Here is an 11,481-nt window from a genome sequence, read left to right as displayed (position 1 = left end):
ACAAACAGTAATAGAAAGAGACTTCTTCAACCTGATAAAGGGCACCCATGAAGAACCTACAGTTGAAATCACGCATAATGGTTAAAGACTAGATGATTTCACACTATGATCAAGAACAAGACAAAGATGTCCACTTTTTCCACTTCTAGTTATATTATACTAGGGATTCTAGCCATTGCTGTCAGGTAGGAAATAGAAACAAAGCAACCAGATTACAAAAGATGTAGTAAAAATGTCTTCAGTCACAAACAATGTAGTTATCTATGTAGACAGTCCTAGGGAACTACTGAAAACTCCTAGAACTAATAAATGAGTTTAACAGGGTTTTGGGATACAAGATCATTGTACAAAGTCAATTGTATTTCTATATGATAGCAAAGAACACATGGAAATTCAACTTAAAAAAACAGGGCTTCCCTGGTGGCGCAGTGGTTGAGAGTCTGCCTGCCAGTGCAGGGGACGTGGGTTCGGGCCCTGGTCTGGGAGGATCCCACATGCCACGGAGCGGCTGGGCCCGTGAGCCACAGCTACTGAGCCTGCACGTCTGGAGCCTGTGCTCCCAGCAAGAGGGGCTGCGATAGTGAGAGGCTCGTGCACCGCGATGAGGAGTGGCCACCACTTGCCGCAACTAGAGAAAGCCCTTGCACAGAAATGAAGACCCAGCACAGCCAAAAATAAATAAATAAAATAAATAAATAAAAAATTAAAAAACAAAACAAAAAAAAAACAAACAAAAAAACAATATCGCTGAGGAGAGACAGCAGAAGCAAGAAGAACTACAATCCTGCAACCGGTGGAACAAAAACCACATTCACAGAAAGACAGACAAGATGAAAAGGCAGAGGGCTATGTACTAGATGAAGGAACAAGATAAAACCCCAGAAAAACAACTAAATGAAGTGGAGATAGGCAACCTTCCAGAAAAAGAATTCAGAATAATGATAGTGAAGATGATCCAGGACTCGGAAAAAGAATGGAAGCAAAGATCGAGAAGATGCAAGAAATGCTTAACAAAGACCTAGAATAATTAAAGAACAAACAAACAGAGATGAACAATACAATAACTGAAATGAAAACTACACTAGAAGGAATCCATAGCAGAATAACTGAGGCAGAAGAACGGATAAGTGACCTGGAAGACAGAATGGTGGAATTCACTGCTGTGGAAAAAACTAAAGAAAAAAAGAATAAAAAGAAATGAAGACAGCCTAAGAGACCTCTGGGACAACATTAAACGCAACAACATTCGCATTATAGGGGTCCCAGAAAGAGAAGAGAGAGAGAAAGGACCCCAGAAAATATTTGAAGAGATTATAGTCGAAAACTTCCCTAACATGGGAAAGGAAATAGCCACCCAAGTTCAGGAAGCGCAGAGAGTCCCAGGGAGGATAAACCCAAGGAGAAACATGCCGAGACACATAGTAATCAAATGGCAAAAATTAAAGACAAAGAAAAATTATTGAAAGCAACAAGGGAAAAATGACAAATAACATACAAGGGAACTCCCATAAGGTTAACAGCTGATTTCTCAGCAGAAACTCTACAAGCCAGAAGGGAGTGGCATGACATATTTAAAGTGGTGAAAGGGAAGAAACTACAACCAAGATTACTCTACCTGGCAAGGATCTCATTCAGATTCGATGGAGAAATCAAAATCTTTACAGACAAGCGAAAGCTAAGAGAATTCAGCACCACCAAACCAGCTCTACAACAAATGCTAAAGGAACTTCTCTAAGTGGGAAACGCAAGAGAAGAAAAGAACGTACAAAAACAACCCCAAAACAATTAAGAAAATGGTCATAGGAACATACATATCGATAATTACCTTAAACGTGAATGGATTAAATGCTGCAACCAAAAGACACAGGCTTGCTGAATGGATACAAAAACAAGACCCATATATATGCTGTCTACAAGAGACCCACTTCAGACCTAGGGACACATACAGACTGAAAGTGAAGGGATGGAAAAAGATATTCCATGTAAATGGAAATCAAAAGAAAGCTGGAACAGCAATACTCATATCAGATAAAATAGACTTTAAAATAAATAATGTTACAAGAGACAAGGAAGGACACTACATAATGATCAAGGGATCAATCCATGAAGAAGATATAACAATTATAAATATATATGCACCCAACATAGGAGCACCTCAACATAAGGCAAATGCTAACAGCCATAAAAGGGGAAATCAACAGTAATACAATAATAGTGGGGGACTTTAACGCCTCAGTTACACCAATAGACAGATCATCCAAACAGAAAATTAATAAGGAAACACAAGCTTTAAATGACACAGTGGACCAGATAAATTTAATTGATATTTATAGGACATTCCATCCAAAAACAGCAGATTACACTTTCTTCTCAAGTGCACATGGAACATTCTCCAGGATAGGTCACATCTTGGGTCACAAATCAAGCCTCAGTAAATTTAAGAAAATTGAAATCATATCAAGCATCTTTTCTGACCACAACGTTAGGAGATTAGAAATCAATTACAGGGAAGAAAACATAAAAAACACAAACACCTGGAGGCTAAACAATACATTACTAAATAACCAAGAGATCACTGAAGACATCAAAGAGGAAATCAAAAAATACCTAGAGACAAATGACAATGAAAACACAACGATCCAAAATCTATGGGATGCAGTAAAAGCAGTTCTAACAGGGAAGTTTACAGCAATACAATCCTACCTCAAGAAACAAGAAACGTCTCAAGTTAACAATCTAACCTTACACCTAAAAGAACTAGAAAAAGAAGAACAAACAAAACCCAAAGTTAGTAGAAGGAAAGAAATCGTAAAGATCAGAGCAGAAATAAATAAAATAGAAAGAAAGAAAACAATAGCAAAGATCAATAAAACTAAAAGCTGGTTCTTTGAGAAGATAAACAAAATTGATAAACCATTAGCCAGACTCATCAAGAAAAAGAGGGAGAGGACTCAAATCAATTAAATTAGAAATGAAAAAGGAGAAGTTACAGTGGACACCACAGAAATACAAAGGATCATGAGAGATTACTACAAGCAACTCTATGCCAATAAAATGGACAACCTGGAAGAAATGGACACATTTTTAGAAAGGTATACCTTCCAAGACTGAAGCAGGAAGAAATAGAAAATATGAACAGACCGATCACAAGTAATGAAATTGAAACTGTGATTAAAAATCTTCCAACAAACAAAAGTCCAGGACCAGATGCCTTCACAGGTGAATTCTCTCAAACATTTAGAGAAGAACTAACACTCATCCTTCTCAAACTCTTCCAAAAATTTGTGGAGGAAGGAACCTTCCCAAACTCATTCTATGAGGCCACCATCACCCTGCTACCAAAACCAGACAAAGATACTACAAAAAAGAAAACTACAGACCAATATCACTGACGAATATAGATGCAAAAATCCTCAACAAAATACTAGCAAACAGAATCCAACAGCACATTACAAGTATCATACACAATGATCAAGTGGGATTTATCACAGGGATGCAAGGATTCTTCAATATACGCAAATCGATCAATGTGATACACCACATTAACAAATTGAAAAATAAAAACCATATGCTCATCTCAATAGATGCAGAAACAGCTTTTGACAAAATACAACACCCATTTATGATAAAAACTCTCCAGAAAGTGGGCATAGAGGGAACCTACCTCAACATAATAAAGGCCATATATGAAAAACCCACAGCAAACATTATTCTCAGTGGTGAAAAACTGAAAGCATTTCCTCTAAGATCAGGAAGAAAACAAGGATGTCTGCTCTCACCACTATAATTCAACATAGTTTTGGAAGTCCTAGCCATGGCAATCAGAGAAGAAAAAGAAATAAAAGGAATACAAATTGGAAAAGAAGTAAAACTGTCCCTGTTTGCAGATGACATGATACTATACATAGAGAATCCTAAAGATGCCACCAGAAAATTACTAGAGGTAATCAATGAATTTGGTAAAGTTGCAGGATACAAAATTAATGCACAGAAATCTCTTGCATTCCTATACACTAATGACGAAAAATCTAAAAGAGAAATTAAGGAAACACTCCCATTTACCATTGCAACACAAAGAATAAAATACCTAGGAATAAACCTACCTAAGGAGACAAAAGACCTGTTTACAGAAAACTGTAAGACACTGATGAAAGAAATCAAAGATGATACAAAAAGATGGAGAGATATACTATGTTCTTGGATTGGAAGAATCAATACTGTGAAAATGACTATACTACCCAAAGTAATCTGCAGATTCAATGCAATCCCTATCAAATTACCAATGGCATTTTTTACAGAACTAGAACAAAATATCTTAAAATTTGTATGGAGACACAAAAGACACTGAATAGCCAAAGCAGTCTTGAGGGAGAAGAATGGAGCTGGAGGAATCAGACTCCCTGACTTCAGACTATACTACAAAGCTACAGTAATCAAGACAATATGGTACTGGCACAAAAACAGAAATATAGATCAATGGAACAGGATAGAAAGCCCAGAGATAAACCCACACACTTATGGTCAACTAATCAATTACAAAGGAGGCAAGGATATACAATGGAGAAAAGACAGTCTCTTCAGTAAGTAGTGCTGGGAGAACTGGACAGCTACGTGTAAAAGAATGAAATTAGAACACTCCCTAACACCATACACAAAAGTAAACTCAAAATGGATTAGAGACCTAAATGTAAGACCGGACACTATAAAACTCTTAGAGGAAAAAATAGGAAGAACACTCTTTTACATAAATCACAGCAAGATCTTTTTTTGATCCACCTCCTAGAGTAATGGAAATAAACACAAAAATAAACAAATGGGACCTAATGAAACTTAAAAGTTTTTGCACAGCAAAGGAAACTACAAACAAGATGAAAAGACAACCCTCAGAATGGGAGAAAATACTTGCAAACGAATCAACGGACAAAGGATTAATCTTCAACATATATAAACTGGTTATGCAGCTCAATATTAAAAAACCAAACAACCCAATCCAAAAATGGGCAGAAGACTTAAATAGACATTTCTCCAAAGAAGACATACAGATGGCCAGGAAGCACATGAAAAGCTGCTCAACATCACTATTTATTAGAGAAATGCAAATCAAAACTCCGAGGTAGGGGACTTCCCTGGTGGTGCAGTGGTTGAGACTCTGCCTGCCAATGCGGGGGACACTGGTTCGAGCCCTGGTCTGGGAGGATCCCACATGCCGCAGAGTGACTGGGCCCGTGAGCCACAATTACCGAGCCTGCGCGTCTGGAGCGTGTGCTCCGCAACAAGGGAGGCCACGATAGTGAGAGGCCCGCGCACTGCGATGAGGGGTGGCCCCCGCTTGCCGCAACTGGAGAAAGCCCTCACACAGAAACGAAGACCCAACACAGCCATAAATAAATAAATAAAATTAAAACAAAACAACAACAACAACAAAAAAAACTATGAGGTATCACCTCACACCCGTTAGAATGGGCATCATCAGAAAATCTACAAACAACAAATGCTGGCGAGGGTGTGGAGAAAAGGGAACCCTCTTGCACTGTTGGTGGGAATGTAAATTGATACAGCCACTATGGAGAACAGTATGGAGGTTCCTTAAAAAACTAAAAATAGAATTACCATATGACCCAGCAATCCCACTACTGGGCATATACCCAGAGGAAACCATAATTCAAAAAGACACATGCACCCTGATTTTCATTGCAACACTGTTCACAATTGCCGGGACATGGAAGCAACCTAAATGCCCATCGACAGATGAATGGATAAAGAAGATGTGGTACACGTATACAATGGAATATTATTCAGCCTTAAAAGTGAATGAAATTGGGTCATTTGTAGAGATGTGGATGGATCTAGAGACTGTCATACAGAGTGAAGTAAGTCAGAAAGAGAAAAACAAATATCGTATATTAATGCATATATGTGGAACCTAGAAAAATGGTACAGATGAACCAGTTTGCAGGGCAGAAATTGAGACACAGATGTAGAGAACAAATGTATGGACACCAAGGTGGGAAAGTGGCAGGGGGTGGGGTGGTGGTGGTGTGATGAATTGGGAGCTTGGGATTGACATGTATACACTGATGTGTATAAAATGGATAACTAATAAGAACCTGCTGTATAAAAAAAAAAATAAATTAAAAAAATATCACTTAAAACAGCATACAATATATGACATATTTAGGGATAAATCTGACAAAATCTGTATACTAAAACTGTATATCATTGCTGAGAAATTTTGAAAATCCATAAATATATTGCAAGATAGAATCTATTTATTAATCAGAAGATTCAATATTGCGATATTTATTGTCCCCAAATTGATGAATACATTCAACCCAACTCCATTCAAAATCCCAGTAAGCAAATTGTAGAAACTTGACAAGTAGATTCTAAAATCCATATGGAAATGTAGAGGCCCTAGATAGACTCTCCATAATAATATTGAAAAAGAATAAAATTGGAGGACTTACCCTACCTCACTCAAAGTCTTATTATAAAGCTACATTAATCAAGGAAGTGTGGTATTGGTGTGAATATAGACATATAAATCAATGGAGAAGAGCAGAGAGTTCAGAAATCAACCTATCATGGTTAATTGATTTTCTCTAAATTGAAAAGATAATTTAGTGGAAAAAAGATAGTCTTTTTCAACAAATGTTGCTGGAAAAAGTGGATATCCATATGCAAAATAATGGACTTAGATATATACCTTGTGCTATAAACCAAAATTGACTTAAAGTAAATCCTAGACCTAAATATAAAACCTAAAACTATAAAACTTATAGAAGAAAAATAGAAAAATCATAGTGACTTGGAGTTAGGCAAATATTCCTTAAAAACAACACAAAGACATGATCCATAAAAGAAAAAAATTTAAATTAAAAACTTCTTCTCATCACAAAACACTGTTAAGAGAATAAAATGACATCACAGATGGGGAGAAAATATTTGCAAGTTGAATATTTGATAAAGACATATCTAGAATATACAAAGAACTCTAAAAACTCTTAATAATAATAATAACAATAAAATAGTAATAAAATTCAATACAAAGAATGGGCAAAAAAGATTTAAACAGAAATCTGAGTTTTGAACAGAAATACCTTGAGTTTTTCACCAAGGAATATATATAGATAGCAAATAAAAATATGAGAAGATGCTCAACATCATTAGTGATTAGGGAAATGCAAATTAAAACCCCATCGAGGTATCATTACAAACATATTAAAATGTCTAAAATTAAAGCCTGACCATGTCAAATGTTGGTGAGAATGTGGAGCAACTCTTATACTCTGCTGGTAGAAATGTAAACTGGTACAATCATTTCAGAAAACTTTGGCATTTTCTTAAAAATTTAAACATACCATTACCATATCACCCATCCATTCCATTCTTAGGTATTTACCCAAAAGAAATGGAAGCAATGTCCATGCAAAGACTTGTACACAAGCTCATGCCAGCTTTCTTTGTAGTAGTCCCAAACTGGAACAACCCAAATATCCATCAGACTGTGTATGGATAAAGAAAACTGCTTAGCAACAGAAAGGAATGAATATGCAACATTGGATGGAATTGCAAAGGTCTTATGCTGAGAAGCCAGTAAAAAATAGTGAATATTATATGATAACATTAATATAAAGTTCTAGGAAATACAAACTTCTCTATAGTGACAGAGAGCAGATCAGTGAACTGCCTGTGGAAGGGAGAGTTGGGAAGGGGTGAGAAGAAGAGATTACAAAGGGCATGAGGAAACTTTTGGGAGCGATGGATGTGTTTATTATCTTGACTTTGGTTATGGTTCTATGGGTGTATGTTTATGTCAACTTAAGAAATTGTACATTTTAAATATGGGCAGTTTGTTGTGCATCAATCATATCAATAAAACTGTTGAAAACTCCTACCACGTATTTAAAAACTCAGACTCTAGATAGTTAGGCCTCAGTATGAATATCTCTAGTCTATGGTCCACGTGGTTTTCATTAAGTTATAAAATCTCTTTCATCTCCAGTTCCTACATGTGCAACATAACCTCATAGTGTTGATGTCAGAAAGAAGTGATGTAATTAAAACAACAACAACAAAAATCACTAAGCAAATACACCCAAAATTACCATGTCTAAATAATAATACTATTATTGATTTCATGTGAGTTATTACTACTGATAGTTTGCTATTAATATAGAGGGAACAAAAAGAACAGAAACAGTTGTATGGGTTATTTATAAGTCCATCATAAATCTGTAATGATGGCAATAAACTTGTCTTAAAATCTTTGGACTTTGTTTAAGTATTACAAAAATTCTTGTTTGTTTTTTATGAGATGAGCCACATCTAATACCAATAATCAAAGTTTCTATTATATAATCTCTTATAGGTAATATAATGATGTGCTGGCTTATTTCCATTTCAGTCCATTCTAAACGCTGCTGTTGAAGTTCTCAAAAAAAAAGTTGTTCTACTCCCTTGCTCAGTTACCATTGGATTGCCATTTCTTACAGAATTAAATCCAGTCTCCTCAGACTGGCATTGAAAGTACTCCAAAACTTGACCATATTTTGCTTTCCCTAGACAGTTTAGTGTAGAGGTTAAGAATATGAACCTTGGGATAGGACCACCTGGCTCTATTCTCCCTATGCCTCAGTTTCATTCCTTGAAAATAGGAATAATAATAATGTCTACTTTACAGGGCTATTGTGAGGATTAAATGAATTTATGCAAGTCAAGCTCTTAGAATAGTGACTGGTTTATAATAAGAGTTCAAGAAGTTTTGGGGGTTTTTTGCCTTTTATTTTACCTACCTCTGCCTCTATGCCTCCCCATGTATTATTTATTTCCATAACATTACTTGTTATTCATCATGGGCTGAATTGTGTTCCCCTTCCTGGAATTCATATGTTGAAGTCCTAACCCCCAGTACCTCAGAATGTGACTGTATTTTGGAGATAAGGCCTTTAAAGAGGTGACTAAGTTAAAATGAGGTCTTAATCAATATGACTGGTGTTTTTATAAGAAGAGGAAGTTTGAATGCACAAGGAGACTCCAGGAATGCTGTGCACAGAGGAAAGACCATGTAAGGACACAGTGAGAATGTGGCCGTCTGCAAGCCAAGGAGAGAGGCCTTAGAAGAAACTAAACCTGCTGACTCCTTGATCTTGGACTTCCAGCCTCCAGAACTGTGAGAAATAAATTTCTGTTTCTTAAGCCACCCAGTATGTGGTATTTCAATATGATACCCCTTTGCAAACGAATGCATTCTTCCCAAATATACTCTGCATTCTTCTGTTTGCATATCTTTACTTTCCGTTCCCACATCTAGCTGTCCTATCTCCTCAAGTACTCTTTCCTCAAAAGCTGCCTTTTTGTAAAGCTTCATCTAAATCATACCTCCTCTAAAATGACTTTTCGTACTGTCAGTTAGAATTAATTTCGCTTCTCTGTACTTTCATAAGCATACTGTTTGGTCCTCTAGTAAAGAATATTCACTTTTGACTCATCTTTACCATAAATTTGTGAGCTCCCGAAGGGTAGGAACTGATGCATTAAAAAAAAAAAAAAAAATCAGCCAATCAGTGTTTTATACATAGCAGCGTCTCAATAAATATTCATTGACGTGAATTGTTGATCCATATGCTGTGATGGCTACTAATTGGGAGTCTCAATAATGTTTTCTCTTCACTCTGACTTCAACAGAAAATTGATTTTTTCCCAAACTGTCAGCATTGATAGATGTATGGGCTAAAGTAAATCAGGAACAGGGCTTATCTCATAGGAAGAAGTACACTTATCTGGTTACCTGAGGCTTCTGGAATCATGGGATTTTGCTCATGTACTTGCTAAAAGTTTTCTATGTATTCACTAACTCAATACTCACAAGATCCAAATGACTTAGGCAATATTAGTGACAATATTACAGGTGATAAAATGTAAACACAGAGAAAATCAATAAATTGTGCAGAATTGTACAACTAAGATGCCATAGAGGCAGAAGAAGAACTGAGAACTTTCCAATTCCAGAGTCCATGCCTGAAAGATTGGACCTCTGTGATTCTGTGTTCAAGGACTGAATCATTGTTCCACTTCTGATTCGTATTGGCGTTTTCTATGACTTTTCTGTAGCTGTGATGCTCACATTTGTCCCCTGGGAGCACAGAGATTCCTCAGTTTCCCTTCTTATAATGGAGGAAAGAAAAAGATGTTACATTAAAGATGACTAGTGAGATAGAAGCAACATTTTCAAGTCCAGGGATCTCTAGCTGCCAGGGGAATATTTGGCAGAACCATATAGAAGAAAATCCTATCAAGACTATATTCTTCATGGGACATTGCTTACCTGGTAATGTCCATTCTTGATACCTGATTCATGGCATGGAGAGATCTTCTCCATTCAGATATTTATGTGTCACAATGTCTTGAAGGAATTCTTTTATTAGCTAGTTAAAAAATTAAAGTTGTTATTTATGGTAAAAACCAATACCATAAATATAATACTATGAAGTGAAAAGTATAAGTCTCTCTCCCAGTCCCCCTGATTCTTCTAGAGAGATTATATACATTTATGAACATTTAAGAGAATAAATGAAATACATTATACATATATTTACTTTCTTCTTTTTAATGACCATATACACTTCTGTTGTGTAACCAGGCGGAGAACACCCATATATATTTATCTTTGTACTTGTGGGAGTATGCCTATAAGGTAAGTTTCCCAGACTGGAATACTGGGTAGAATGGGTTCTTTATCTTGTGGCTTTATAAAAAAAGGCAAACCAGCCTGTCGAGAATGACTAAATGAACACCGTACAATGAAAACTACAAGTAATTAAATATATTTATACATAACAATTTACAAAGAATACGTAGAGAGTGATACCCAGTAATACTCTCCAATCATTCTTACCACAGAACTGATGGTAGCTGTTAGCTGGGCCACACTGGATTACTCAAGGCTTTGGCATATTATGTCAGAGAATGTGGGTGTCTGTGGGTCGCATATATCCATTCACTTCCCTGTTGTTTTAAGAAGTCTGCTTCTGGCATTACGAAATTTGATATTAAACTCTGAGTCTTTCCTTATGCACTACTCAAAATGTGATCTTTAGATACTAAATTGTTACAAATTAATTTTTCTGGGAAGTTTTACTTCTCTCAAACATGATTTGAACAGTAGTCACTACCTGCTTTATGCATCAACCCCAGGAAAAGATACATGATGCTCTATTTCTCTATCATCTCTCATCTATTCCCTGTGCTTCTGGATTTGTTTGGTAGTTTGTTCTCTCTGCCATTATCAGTGTTTTGCTGAGAGCAATGGTGTTGGGAAGGGCATTCAATATTGCTTTTTGCAGAGTCATTTTCTCTTTCAAGTTTAAGTTGAAAAACAAAACCCCATTGTGCCACCATGACACTTCCTGTGCAATGCCAATAAAACATCCCTTCCTTTCATCTCATCTCTTGGTAACTTATGGGCATTGCTGTTTGATA

Source organism: Eschrichtius robustus, chromosome 4 (genome assembly GCF_028021215.1).
Source record: "Eschrichtius robustus isolate mEscRob2 chromosome 4, mEscRob2.pri, whole genome shotgun sequence".
Taxonomy (NCBI): domain Eukaryota; kingdom Metazoa; phylum Chordata; class Mammalia; order Artiodactyla; family Eschrichtiidae; genus Eschrichtius; species Eschrichtius robustus.
The sequence above is the reverse complement of the archived record's forward strand: the minus strand, read 5'-3'. Positions refer to the sequence as shown.